The sequence below is a fragment of the Gossypium raimondii genome, chromosome 4 (genome assembly GCF_025698545.1).
Source record: "Gossypium raimondii isolate GPD5lz chromosome 4, ASM2569854v1, whole genome shotgun sequence".
Classification (NCBI taxonomy): Eukaryota; Viridiplantae; Streptophyta; class Magnoliopsida; order Malvales; family Malvaceae; genus Gossypium; species Gossypium raimondii.
This window is the reverse complement of record NC_068568.1, coordinates 25842796-25858473: the sequence shown is the minus strand read 5'-3', so window position 1 is coordinate 25858473 and position 15678 is coordinate 25842796.

Here is a 15678-nt window from a genome sequence, read left to right as displayed (position 1 = left end):
GATCCAGCCAATCGTATCAACTCCCTCCTCCATCTAACATACCCATCTTGCCTAGTTCAGGCGCTTCTCCTAGTTTGAACTCTACTTAGACTCTTTCTTCTATCCCTGCAGGAAATCCTTTTATAGTACGCACGTATCTTCATTCTTAGGGTTGAGCAAAAAAATGATCAAACTGAGAAACCTAATTGAACCGATAATTTGGTTTGGTTCAAATTAAGTTTTTTTTATAGTTCAATTCGGTTTCGATTAGACAGTGTCATTGAACCACATCAATTTGGTTTATTCCATTGGACACAGAAAAGTCCAAAAAGAAGACCATTTAAAAATTTAAAAAACAACCCAATATATTTTGAACATATAAGCTAAATATATAAACCCATTTAAAACCTAAAACAAAACTCATTACTTCTAAATTCTAAATAACGCTTTTATTATACTTTTACCAATTGAATTAGTTTATTGCTAACCCATATATTAAATAATGCATAAAAATAATGCTCCTACCAAATGTAGCTTAAGAGTTATAAAATACAAAAAAATTAATATTTGATTATGTCCATTCAATGAACATTTGCATTAATTTCAGTAAAAGGAAGAAAGATAGTATTTTTATTTGTTAATTTAGATATAGCTTAAACATTGTTTTATTTGAATTTGCACTAATTTTTTTTGACTTGATTTGATTAGTAATTGATTAACTTGTAATTAAATTGACAAAAACATTTTCCGACGATCCCTTGGGTTCGATCCTTAAAATGCTTTAGTGTTCCATTGACACTATAAATATTACAACTAACACTTTATGCTTGCAGTTAAAACCACACTTTTAAATTGTTTTATAAATTTGTTTGTTTTTTGTGCACGCGCACATGTGGGACAGCTAGAAAAGATTGAAGCTCCCTATCTCCCCTTTTAGCTTGTTGTACATCATACTCCCACCCTTTTACGGGAGTTAATGTCATTGAGAAAAAGGGAATCGATTTGGAAGACCTTGAGGCTAGACTTGAGACCCAACTCCCCAATGCGCAACCAATAGAAACATCAGAGCCTATCCACTTATACTAAGAGGAGCTCGAGAAAATCACCTAGACCGCCTCGACCTTCCCCTTGAAGAGAAAGAAAATTTGAAGTGCCTAAGACAGAGTGTCGAGACGTCTTTTTTTGGAAGGTGATGAATATGCCAAGAATTCGCCTATCCGTCATTCAACACCCCTTAGGAGTGGATCCGAGTGCCCGACCAGTGAAGTAGAAGAAATGAAAATTCTCCAACAAGAATGTCACAACTACTAGAGAAGAAGTAAATAAGCTATTAGCTGTAGGTTTCATTCGAGAAGTTACATACTCGAATTGGGTCTCCAATGTAGTAATGGTATCCTAATCCAAAAATAGATGGTAAATGTATGTAGACTTCACCAAAGTTAACAAGGCTTTCCTAAAAGACAGCTTCCCATAGATCAATTGGTATATGCTTCCATGCGTGATTGTGCCCCAGTGTGCGTGTACCGAGGATATAGAGCCAATGCAGATTAAATATATATATACGGTATACTGCAAGTGAACATGTCAAATTGTAACATATATTTATTTACAACGAAATACTGGAGTTTTCTGAGGATTGTACCCAAGGGAGGTATGACTAAAAATCAAATTAAACAGTAGTAAGGAGCATGCAAAACTAAGTCTAAGTAGCTACTAATCTACTTAATATAGTACGACTAAATATAAATTAAAGGTGTAAAATTAATTACTTCTAAAGGACCTAATTGCATAAATATTGAAACTAGCAGAAATCAAGAATGAAAAACAAGAGTTTGATTAATATCTATTGTTGTAATTAACCTAAACTTAGGGATTTTACCGATTAATTACTAACCGACCTATTAGTACCTTTCGACCTATAATTACATCAATTAATCAATTTTGTCCACTTATCTTTTAACTTAACGGATCTAAAAAGGGACAAATTAACTTGGTTCTAATTAGAATCTCCTTTCGATCTCGTCTACCTATATCACTACCTAGAGGCATCAATTCTAGGGCTTAAGTTCATTCGATTTAATCTAATTAATTAGTTTCAAACCTTAAATCCTGTTAACTATTGCTTACCTCACAACGTGTGAGCATCGAGAGTGTAAATACTACAACTAAATATATGAAATAGGTGGTGTCCGCAAGTATACAGGTTAGGTTGTAATATAGTTTTTTATAATGGAATACGAAATATTTCAAGGATCGTATCCAAGGGAGGCTTGATTAAACTAGTAATTAACTTCTACACTAACAAGTCTAAATAGTACTCAAGCAAAATCATAGTACGAAGCATCAAAGCTAAAAATATATTAGAAAATAACATGGGAAACAAGAAAAAAAATAAACAATCGAAAATCACTCAATTAAGCAAACAAAACACTAACTCATTTTATTGTTCATAATTAACTACCGATTTAGGGTTTTAATTAATAACTAGTAATTAACCTAGATATTACCTTCTAGCTTCTAATTAAATTAACTAGTCGGTAGGAACTACTTAGCTTTCGAACTCACAATTCAAACAGAGGCAAATTGAAAGATGCACAATAGATTTATCCTTCTGGCCTATCTACCTAAATGACTTCCAAGGGTCGTCATCCTAGGGTGTAATTTCACTCAACTAGATCAAGCTAATTCTAAGAGAAACCCTAAAATGTTCGTTAGTTAATCCCTCGTCCACTCGTTAATCTTCCTAGGTCTAGTTACCCATGGATCTAAATGCGAAAATCCATAATTTGAATTCATACATTAAAGTAAACATCAAAACACAAAAGAGAGAAAAGAGAAATTGGATCCAAATATGTCGGTTGTGCATAAGAACTGAAAATCCCGTGACAGATGTTGAGCAAATTGCGATCTAGAATAGAAAACACAAGTAATTAAAGAAAGATTTAAGGTGAAATTGAAAATAACTTAAGTTTGAACAATAAAAACCATAACAATAAAACCTTAATCCAAAAACTAAACTAAAAATTAAGGAAAGAGGTCCCCAATCAGTTCTGGAGCAATAATATTTATAGAAGTCGTGTTAGATGACTCATTTAGTCCTAATACAAGTGACTAATCATAACTGATTGTAGTTGTATGAATAAAAACACTCTTGACATTTTAAGTTGCCTCATCTATAAGACGCCAAACCCAATCCTTTAGAAAGATCCAAGTATGACGTGTCACTACTTAGAAATCATCTTAAATTCAAAACCAGTTCTGAAGAAAACTTTGTAAAAATTCAATGTTTAAATTAAACCATTGTTGGATTAAATATAATGTTTAAATCTTATAGTGTATAAACTTAAGTATAATAACTTTATTAAACAACATATAATACTTAATATCCAAAGCATGAAATATCATTAAGATTTCATAAAAACAAAGTCTTAATAGAGATAAGTTATTTGTACATTTTTTGCTCAAAATACACTTAGATGTCACCCCCATGTGTCATACATAGTACTAGCAAAACAATTATCTGACAGAAACAACAACGCTCTGGCGTAGTCCTTCAGAAAAGTCTTCCTTCAATCAACAAGCTTGAGAAGGAAAAGGTAACGGGGTGAGTTCCAAAGAGGTCTTAAGCATGCCAACTGTACAACTGAACCTTTAAAAAATATTTCACACATTAACATAGAGTACGTCCAATGGTGCATATAGAACTCAGATAGATTCAGTACGTCAATGGCGTATCACATAGACGAATACTGTACGCCAACTCAACATAACTCAGAGAATCCATTTTTATGCCAATCGCGTACCTAAATTTCAAAGCCAGATACATAACATACGGTCTCATTCATATACATTCTTTAGCATATCTTTTCATATCATTTTCACTCAGTATAGAATGTTTTATTATGTACTGCAAATCCAGTTTGCAATATACTTGCCCTATCAGAGGCTACACAAACATATCTTTTCATCTCTATCTTCACATATCAGTTCATATCAAAAGTAGTTGGTAGTGGCTTAAACATGAAAAACAACCCGTACTTCATATCACAGACATATTAAACTTAGACTAATGACTCTGAATAACAATTATTCACACGCATACACTTTTCATCCTTTACAAAGAAAGAATACTTACCTTATACAACTATAAAATAAAGAAGGCTACAACACATGGAAATAAGAAGGAACTCACCATAAATTATAGTAAAGTCTATAAAGTAGGTCTTTTGCCTTTATCACTTAGACCTTCAGTAGCTTTTTGAGCTAAAAATGAGGATAATTAAGCATATCAGATCACCAATCTATCAAATCTAAACATGCATGCAAGAATCATTAACACTTAATCTAGAATCAGGAAATTTCCTTCCTTACACACCATTCTAATACTTATGCTTGCAGAACTAAAAAAATGTAAATAACTTTGAGGATAACCTAGGATTCATCAATAATTACTATTGAGCTGTTACAAACGTATAAGTTAGCTGAATACAATGAACTCAACTTTGGAGAGGTTTTCTGGACTTAAGTTTTTAAAGAGTCCAAATAAAATCAAAAAGAAAAAAGAAAATAAAGAACACGTAAAGATTTTTAGAGAAGCCACCGCTATTCTTATATACTTAAGCACGGAGACAAGGTTTAGTGGAAGATCAGATAATTCCACTAACACTTTTGATTCTCGTGATTAAGTGCGCTTATAATAATTTAAGTCTTTTCATCTACAGTAGCTTAGTTCCATTCTAACTAAATCTCAAGTTAACTAATTGATTACCTTACTAAAATAATAAAAAATCTAATCAAATGGGAACTTGACTAGTTCACCAAAGCATCTGGGGTGGCGTATACTTAATAGAAGAGTCCATTAAACCACAGATCTCGCCAAAGCTAAAAGTTCGCCAATCGGTGTAACAATCACCACTCTATACTTAACCATAACAAACACTTACTCTTATCTACCCTTATTTTACCAATTATAAGCCAAACAATAATCAGATAAAAAGACTTCACCGGGTGGGCTGTTACATCATCGTAGTGGTGTCGCGACATTGAAGGCAGTATACTCTTTTTGCACATTAAGGTTGGGTGTCACGATATTGTGTGGTTGGTGTTGTGACATCGAAGACAGAATGATCTTTTGAGTCCATTGGAGTGGGTGTTCCGACATCTAGGATTTGTGTTGCAACATCGAAGGCAATTCACTGACTTTTCGGCCTGAAGTGATGTTTTGCACATTTAATCAGTATGTTAGTCTTCCTTTAGGCTCGGATTGGCCTAAAAGGTCATAAAACACTCTAAATTTCTCATTTTATTAACTTTTTACTAAAACAAAAATCTAACTAACATAATACTAAAATGCTTAAAAATAAGCTCATTAATTTTCAAAAAGATATTGATTCACCACAACGAATTGTGGCATATCAAACACCCTCGTACTTAACTCATTGTTTGTCTTTAAGAAAACAAAACATGTCAAAAGCAAAGACAATTAAAGAGACGGCACTTGAGAATGTATCATATAAGCTGTTAGTTCGAAACATAGTTAATATGAAATTTTGTTAACATGCAACTTCAACATGATATATAACTAACTCTCAATTTTGAACTTCAAGCAGGTTAGTTCATTAAATTACAAGGTGAGCAAGTGAAAAGACCGTTAAATACATTACTCCATCAAAATAACTACACAAGTATCACATTTATTTTTGGGGAATACAAGTAACTATCATTTTACATGCTTAGTTTAATTTTCATTCATAAACAGAGTCGCCTAAGTCACATAGGACTTTTCGGCTTGTAACATTCTGAGGCTTAAGGTTGGCTCAAATTTCAAGGATAAGGCACTACAAAATGGTTCAAGCATGAAAATAGTTTGGCACATCATATTGTATTCTATACACCCCTTAATATGGATTTAAGCTCACTTCTTTTTATCCCCTTCTCTCACCTTCCTTTTCTTTCCTTATGTAAGACACGATATGATATAGGCAACTGCAGTCAGCTTAGCGAGTTTCTCATGCAACATGAATGATATTTTCCTACATTTTTTGTGATTTTGATTTAATCACTTTATTTTGCTCATTTTCACTCACACCGCTTTTAATCCATTTTATGCTTTTATATCACTCGCTTTGCTTTTAACCCTCATTATGCTTTTGTTCTTTCACTATTATAATTTTAGGCACTTTTTCTTGCAAGAATCTTATACTTACTATATCATATTGTTTCTTACTTTTCACTCTGATTTTTATTTTGGAAACCTCCTTAATGTATCTACCTATCCCTCAATATGAATAGCCCAATGTCTAAGTGGGTTTAGGGACCAAAAAAGAGAGAAATAAAAATTATTTTCAGTAAGGTTTCTTATGAAGGTTTATACAAGAAGTGGGTTTAGGTGCAAGTCACGGTACTAGGGTATACATGTATCTAGTTGGCTTTTTGGCTCTAGGGTTTACCAAATAATGCCTTAGGTCATCCGTAGGCACCTAGGCACCTCAATATTCATGGATTTAATGAACTAAGTTATAAAGTGCTAACTACCTACCGTTCAACAAAACATGCATGCCTCTCTATGTGTTCATTCATCATGTGGTATAGTCAATTACTTTTTCTTATTCACAGTGTAATATATTGAACTTACTAGTTTAAAAATTAAACATTTTAGAATCTGTTACTGTCATGCCAAATTTACAGTGTATACAATCAATCCTATTTAGTTGTTTCTAACCAATCACTTGTATTTCTACAAACTCAAGCACAAATCACACACAAAACATAAAAAATTAAGTGAAAACTAACTAAAAATACTAAAAATAGTAAAGAAAATTATTAAAATTTTCTATGTTACCCCCTACACTTTTTCCCCAATGTGCGTCCCATATAAGTAAGAGAAAGATACTACCTGTTTCTTCGTGAAAGTGCCACGAGGTATGTTAGGTCGTTCTCCTCTCTTTCATTTTAGCTCAATATTGTAGTCCCTCCTCGTATGCGGTTCCTACACAAAAAAATATTTTTTTTTCTATTTGTTCATAATAAAAAAAAATTCCTACTCTAAAGAAAAATTAAAATTATCCATGTTTAAAACTATTTACAAGCCTCCCAAAAATAAAAATAAAGTTAAATTATTTTTGGAATCGATTTCTAACCATTCTTCCATGCGTGCCTTCCCCTTATCTCTTCCAGCAACCTGTTTAGATGCTCTTCCGCTTGATAAGTAGGCTGGGTGGGTTAGGTTGTGGATATGCATACCTTTTACAGAGGGTCTTTCTGATTGGAATGCCTCATCATAATTATAGGCAGTAGGGGAATCTTCCTCCATCTCTTGTTCTTCTTTTTTTCTTCTTCCTCCTCCTCCTCCTCCCCCTCCCCCTCCTCATCATCATCATCTTCCTCACTTTTTTCCTCATCAGATTGGTTGTTGAATTGCATCGGGGCATGTTTATTCAATGGAGGCTTGGGTACTCACAAATCTTGCCTCCTCGCATAATCTTGGCCAATTGGCCCCATCTGCTGCAACCACCGTATAATCTATTCTGAGTTGGGAATGTTACTTTCATCTTGGCTTTGTCGAGCCTTTACTTTACCCTTTATTTTTAGGGATTGTGCTACGTCTATATTTTGTTTGCGTCATTGGTTCCACTCATTGATTTGCTTTCTTTGAAGCTTTGTGAACTGTGTATAGATAGTGTCTCCAATTAGAATCATTGTTAGCTTCATAAATTGCTCTATCGCGGTCATATGAACCTTTTCCTTTTTGCACAAGGCCGTAACAAGGTGCCGGAAGAAAATCCCAACCTTCTGGTTGTAAACACATCGAACCATATTTCTGTAAATCCATCTCTTTATGCAAACCCTTTTTTTCTCGATTATGATTGCTTCCATGATTCTAGAAAGATTGCTTGTTATGGAGCTTCTAATCTTCTTAACCTGCAAGATAAGAATTAAAAATCTAGATATTTCAGTTGTGCATAAGAACTAAAAATCCCATGACAGAAGTTGAGTGAATTGTGATCTAGAATAGAAAACACAAGTAATTGAATAAAAGAATTAAGCTAAAATTGAAAATAACATAAGTTTGAACAACTAGAACCCTAACAATAAAACCATAATCTAAAAACTAAACTAAAAATTAAGGAAAGAACAATCACTTCCTGAGCAATAATATTTATAGAAGTAATGTTAGGTGACTCATTTAGACCTAATACAAGTGACTAATCATAATGGATTGTAGCTGTACGAACAGAAAGACCTTTGACAATTTAAGTGGCCTTGTCGCGACGGTGTCGCAACATCTTCAGGTTGGTGTCCTGAGATCAAAGGCAGTATACTCTTTTTGCATGTTTAGGTTGGGTTTCACGACATCGTGTGGCTGGTGTTATGACACTGAAGGTAGAATGGTCCTTTGAGCCCATTGGGGTGGGTATTGCGACATCCAGGCTTGGTGTTGCAACATTGAAGGCAGCCCACTGACTTTTTAGCATGAAATGATGTCCTACACACTTAATCAACATGTTAATTTCATATTTTCATATGCCAAGAAACAAAATTCTTCTTGTTCCTGTAATTGAAATAATCTTTCTTTCTTGACTAGATCTGGATCTAAATTCAATTCTTTGATTACCAAGTATGTTTTCATTTCTAATTCAATCAGTAGGAGGCATTTTTTTCCGTAAACTAATTTGTAAGGAGACATACCTAGCAGAGTTTTGTACGCTATTCTATAAACCCATAATTCATCATCTAATCTTGTTGCCTAATCTTTTGAACTCGAGTTTACGGTCTTTTCTAAAATGCTTTTAATTTCTCTTATGGGTACCTCTACTTAGCCATTAGCCTGAGAACGATACACTATTGTTATTGATGTCTTACACTATATTTGGCCCGGGCATCTTCAAACTGTTTACCATAAAAATGTGATACTTCATCACTTACCAATGCACGAGGTGTCCCAAATCTAGAAAAAAAATATTGTTCCTTCAAAATCTCACCACTGTTTAGAGACAATCAATATAGCTAGCAGAATATATTGGTTCCCAAAAGAACTTGGGAACTGTCCTATAAAGCGAATTCCTCAAACACCGAATACCTCTACTTCAAGTATCCAATTTGCATCAATTCTTCTCTTCTTGATATACTCTCGGTTCTTTGGCATCTGTCACATCTTTGAAGGAATTTATAAGCATCTTTATTCATTGTCAGCCAATAAAATCCTGATTGTAGTTCTTTTTGGGCAATTATTTTTCCACCAAAATGTCCCCTACATGGGGATGTATAACATCCTTGTAGACAATCGACTACTTCCTCCTGTACTACACATCTTACCAATTGATCTGCACACTGCCAAAAGACATACATGTCTTCCCAAATATAATTTTTCGCTTCGTGCATGATCCTTTTCTTTTGTTGTCATGATATTTATGGTGGAAAAATGCCCTTAGCGATATAGTTTACATAATCAGCATACCACAGAGTGCCATTATTTCTGAACCTTGTTTTGTGGATGCTACTCTAAACAACTGTTCTTCAACAAAAGTCTTTTTTATTTCTTTAAAATTCAGTTGTTCTGGGTCATTCTCTATTTCAGATAGATGGTCCGCAATTTGATTTTTTGTTCCTTTCTGTCCATTATCCATAAATCGAACTATTGAAGCAGTAATACCCATATCATTAATCTAGCTTTTGTATCCTTTTTCTTCATGACATATTTTAATGCTGAAAGATCAGTGTAAACATAAACTCTATTTGCTATCAAATAGAACTAGAATTTTTCACAAGCAAACACAACGACAAGCATTTCACTATCAGAAATAGCATAAAAAATATATGCATCTAACCATTTAAGCAATTCCTTTTTTACCACTTCCTTTGTAGCTGGATTAAACTGGCATTGTGCATCCACTGTAGGTTTTTTTCCTTCTTCTAATCTAATCTTATTTTGACCTAACACAAGATTGATTCCCTTAATGTCAGCGATTGTCCATCTTATGGCTTTTCTGTGTGTTTTTAAAACACTTAATAAAGCCCTTTCTTGTTTTGAACTTAGCCTGGTAGCTATAATCACCGGTAATGTATTTTACTTACCTAAATATTCGTATTTTAAGTGTTCCGATAAAGGTTTTAATTCTATCTCAGAAGGCTTAATAATGGAATGCATCATTTTTTGTGCTTCGAATAATTTGTTCTGGTTGCCCCTTATTTTGATGCCACCAATCTAATTGAAGAGCTATCTAAACATTTTCCCGTTCAGTATCATCCCATTTTTCTTCTTCTGATTCATATTCATGATCCTTCAAATTTGTTGTAATGGTTTCCAGTTTATTGCACTTTTACTCATTTTTTTGTTCTTTTCCAACTCCTCAACTTCTAATTATTGACGTTTTCCCCAGTCAAATTCATTTTCACTGAATCTTTCTAAGATTTCCCTGTCTTCCTTTCCTTTTTTTCTAGATGCTTCCCCTAGTCATAATATCAAACTTTCGCCTCTTTTGGCTATCTAAACCGTCATAAAAGTGTTGGATTTCAACCATAAAATGTATGCCTTATCCCAATACTGATCTAATAATCAGTTTATATATTTCCCAGGCTTGTCCTAATGTTTCAGCAATATGTTGTTTAAATTGAAATAGTTTTTCATAAATACTGAGTACTTGAGTCATAGACAAGACTTAATGGAGGAATAACTGCACAAAATCAGTCCATTTAGTAATATTATTGGGTGGGAGTGCATCTAACCAAGCTTTCGCTTTCCCATTCAATGCAAAAGGGATTAGTAATAATTTGATAGTGTCTGACGGAACTCTAACATAAGTAACAGTGTTGCATATATATTCAAATTGCCGTAGAAAGGCTACTGGGTCTTTTATCTTAGGATCATTAAATGTGACATTATCAGAAATACATGTTAGTAAGGAAAGATTTAACTCAAAATGCGAATTATAAATAATGGTATGGGTAATATTAGACCGCAACCAGTTCGTATAAAAAAATGTTCATAATGCTTGCATCATGCTTCCTATATTAAAAAAGAATTAAAAAAATGTTAGTATTTTAAGATTTAAAATTCATTTATATAATAAATCAAAATTTTAATTATTCTATCCATATCCAGAAATTAAATTTAAATTAGCAACGTTGTCTCCTCAGCAACAGCGCCAACAACTTGACTTCCTCCAGACGTACCAACTTCCTAAGTAGGAATCCTACACAAAAGGTATAAAAGCTAGTATCCGCAAGTATGCGGGTCAGGTTGTAATATAGTTACAACGGAGTATGTAAGTACTATGAGGATAGTATACAAGGGAGGCGAGGACTAAACTAATTCTAACCTAAGCATGAATAGATCTAATTAATACTTTAATTCGATTATATTACGAAGAATAAAAAGAAAGGTTTTGGTGATCTATACTAATAATAAAAGAAAGTAAAGAGATAAATAGAACACGAGAAATCAAAGAGTAAAATATATCAAAGTTGGTCATGGGTGACTAGCTCGCTTCGGTAGTCATAATCAATTGTCACTTCAGGTTTTCTCGTGCAACCAACTAGTCGATATCCCAGCAGGATCTTCCGATCTTCTACTTGAATAATATGTCGGCAAGAACTAATTATCTCTTGACCTCACAGTCCAAACTGGTTTCATGGTTAAGGTGTTCACGGATAGGCCATACCAAATTTGTGTTAATTCCCACCTTAGTGACTTCCTAGGGTTGTTAGGCCTAGGGTTTAGGTTCTTCCTTTCCTGAACAGCTGATTCGTTAAGAGAACCTTACAAAAAAGTTAATTAATCATACCTCCACTTACTAATCCCCCATAGGAGGATTAGTTTCTCATGGATCTAATAAACAATATAAACTTGATAGAAAAACTAAAGCATAAGAAAAGAGAAAAACTAAAGACTAAATCTAAAGAAAAAAATATACAATACGAAAGCTATCCATAAAATGTGTTAAATGAGTCTATTTATAGACTTTAGAGTGGTGGTCGTCCTTGCCTAGTATTTGATTATGCGAAACAAAATGCCCCTGGCTCGTAATTTTTTCTCGTACAGAAGTGATGTCGCGGCACAACAAGTCCTGTGTCATGACATCGAGGGCAGTATGCTCATATTCAAGGGTATGTCACGATATCCTCTGGCTGTGTTGCGACACCAAAGTCTGTCTTAGAATTCTACTATTCTACTGCCTCTATTGCGACATCCACTGCTCTATGTTACAACACAACGACCAATATCGAGTTATTACGCCTTCTAGTGGTCTCCTACACGCACATAGAGTATATTAGCTCACCCTTAGGCCTCATTTAGCCCCTAAGGTCAATAAAAGACTAAATTACACACTTTACTAAATTAAACTAAACTTACGAAAACATAATTAAAACTGAACTAAAGTGCTTATGTTTAGGCTAATAAAGTGTGCAAACTAGTTAATCTGCTACATCGAATTACGACAGATCAGGACTCAGTATAGAACATACAAGTAGCACAGCGACCAGAACAAACTAGAGCAACATTCAAATGGTTGAATATAGAAGCCCACCTACTATTCTTCGTCCTTTCCAGCTTAGCTTTTCCAAATTCCAAAGCTTCCTTCGTCATGGCAGCTAAGCATGACAAACCATACACCAATTAAACTGAAGGTATTCAAAATTAAAAAAAAAAACCCAGAATCTAGTATCATGTACAAGCTTTTCAAATATTTCAAAAATCCTTACTTATTTTTTTCTTAAATTCACAAATACAAAGAAATTAAAAAGCTTACTAGCTTATTGAATTCTCTACTTTCCAGACTCAACCCTCCCGATCATTGCCCCATGCCGAGCTTTCTTCAACTTTCTCTTCTTTGGGGTAATTAAAGAAGATGATGTAAAAAAGAAGAAAATAAAAAAGAAATGAAAAGAATTCTGCATGCAGAATAATCCTCATTATACATATATATAACCCCTTTCACGTATGGTAACAAAAGTCCCGAATAAGTCTATCATTATTAATCATTTTGTTCCCCACTAAGGAACCAATCGGTTCCAACTTAACTGAACCAAAAATTGAGACCCAACTAATTTCCATTAATCCAATAAAATTTCCAAATTTTCAGTAGAGCCCACTGAATTTACCTTCTATTTTAATTAACTTCGAAATCTTACTTAATTTATAGACCTTAATGAAAAATAAGTGGATAGGGGATATGCTTTGTCTTGAGCAACGAAGCGGATGACTCCCATAAGATAGAGACATAAATGTGACCGACTAGAACGACAGTACATTAGAGATGACCCAAGTAGAATAAATCTTGAATCTGTTTATGGATTTAGTCACTTGTGACGTTTATAGTCTGACATACCTTAATCCTGAGTGGATGATGGACTATGTATGTGTGACTCTTATACTTTGATGTAAGTTACAACTTGAGTTCAAATAGATAAGGAACCAAAAGCTATTGCATTAAGTATACAACTTCTGTAATATGTAGCATCATTCACAATAGGGGAATTCATAGCCTAAGAAATAGGTAAATGATATCATCTCATTGACATTACATGATAGGTGACAAGTAAACATGGACATGAGTCATTTGTCTTTGTGATGAATGACTTAATTAATATTTGATAGTAATTGAGTTTTCACGAAGGAAGATGTAATGGTTACCATGAGATAAAATATGATAATATTGAGAGAATGAATTTATACAAAAGAGATAAAGTATATCCTATGAGTGTAACACACTTATGATAAGGTCATTGGACAAGCACTGATCAAGTAGATTTCGTAATGGTATATAATTGGGGAGAGCTTAGTCGGATACTATAATGGAATGACTTCATGACTAAATGAATTTATAATTAATAGGTGAAAAGATGAAGCTTAATTATAAATGACTTGAGCCCTAACAATTTATGTCCAATCGGTCCCTCCACTAGCTCGTTGAAACAAAAAATGAATTGCATATAGAATCAAATGAACAAAAATGGATAGAAATGATAAAGTTAGTAAAAATGGGATACATCAAGAAATGAATGTGGTTTCTCACTAAGTTTAACGACCCAATTTCTAGTGCTGTCAAAAAATATGGTTTCGGACCTTATTTTCGTAAATCGAGTCCATAAATAATGATATTTATGGAGTTATTGTATAGATGAATTGAAATTTGGTTAAGCGATTCAACCAAAATTGTGAGTAATTTTGGCTTAGGGACTTAATCGTAAAAGTTTAATTGTTATAAATTTTTAATTTGATTAAGGCTTGGGGACTTAAATAGTAATCATCCAAATGACTAAAATGGCTAATAGACAAATTTTCAGTGGATGATAGTGGGATGTGATGTTTAATATCATTAGCCTATGTTAATTAAGGATTATGGTTTAATTAATTATGATTATGTAAATTAACTAAGTTTAATTAAAATTAATCAAACTATATAATTTTATTAAATGGAAATAATATGACAAGGTCATCACCTTCTTACCTAAGAACCACCATCCACTATTTGATAAGAAAGGAAAAAGCTTTCAACCTAGTTTCATATTCGACCCTTAATTTCAAGTAAGTCCGTAGCCATTTTTCTTTAATTTTCGTAAGTTTGAGGTCATGAAGCTTGATTTAGCTAGCCCATGTATCAATCTGTAAAACTGTTAAACTTTTTAACATCTATTAGAGAAATAACATGTGAAGGGTCTGACCAATACTGTTGTAACATAGATACATGAAAGACATTATGAATCTTTTCTAGTTTTGGTGGTAGTGCCAATAGGTACGTAACAGGTCCGATTCTTTCAGTGATCTTATATCGCCTAATAAATTGTGGACTCAGTTTTGCTTTACGGCCAAACTGAAGTATTTTCTTCCAAGGTTAAATTTTCAAGAATATCTTGTCGCCAGCTTGAAATTCTATTTCTTTTCATTTAAGATCCGCATAGGATTTCTAGTGATCAGAAGCTTCTTTCAAACTATCTTGGATCACTTTCACTTTTTCTTCGGTTTCACGGATCAGATCAACTCCATGTATCTTTTTCTCACTGAGCTCGGTCGAATATAATGGAGTTCTACATTTACAACCATAAAGAGCTTCGTACGGTGCCATCTTTATGCTTGACTGATAATTGTTATTATATGTAAATTCGAGTAACGATAGATACTTTTCCCAATTGCCTTCGAATTCTAAAATACAACACCGAAACATATCTTCTAGAATCTGTATCACACATTCGGATTGACCATCTGTTTGAGGATGGAATGCAGTATTGAAATATGATTGCGTACCTAGAGCTTCTTGTAACTTGTTTTAGAATTGGGATGTGAACCGTGGATCTCTATCTGAAATAATAGAGACTGGCACTCCATATAGTCTGACAATTTCTAAAACATACAACTCTGCTAATCTATCCAGGGAGAAATCCATACGTACCAGAATGAAATGTGCAGACTTCGTTAAATGGTCGACGATTACCCAAATGGCATTTTTCTTTTTCGGAGATAGGGGTAACCCCTATAGAAAGTCTATAGTAACTCTTTCCCATTTCCGTTCTTGTATTGTCACTGGCTGTAATAATCCTAAAGGTACCTGATGTTTAGCTTTAACTTGCTACATATCAAACATCGAGATATAAATTCAGAAATATCACGTTTCTTTCTCGACCACTAGTATATCTGTTTCAGATCATTGTACATTTTATTACTCATTGGATGAACGATCATAGTACCATTATGAGCTTCTT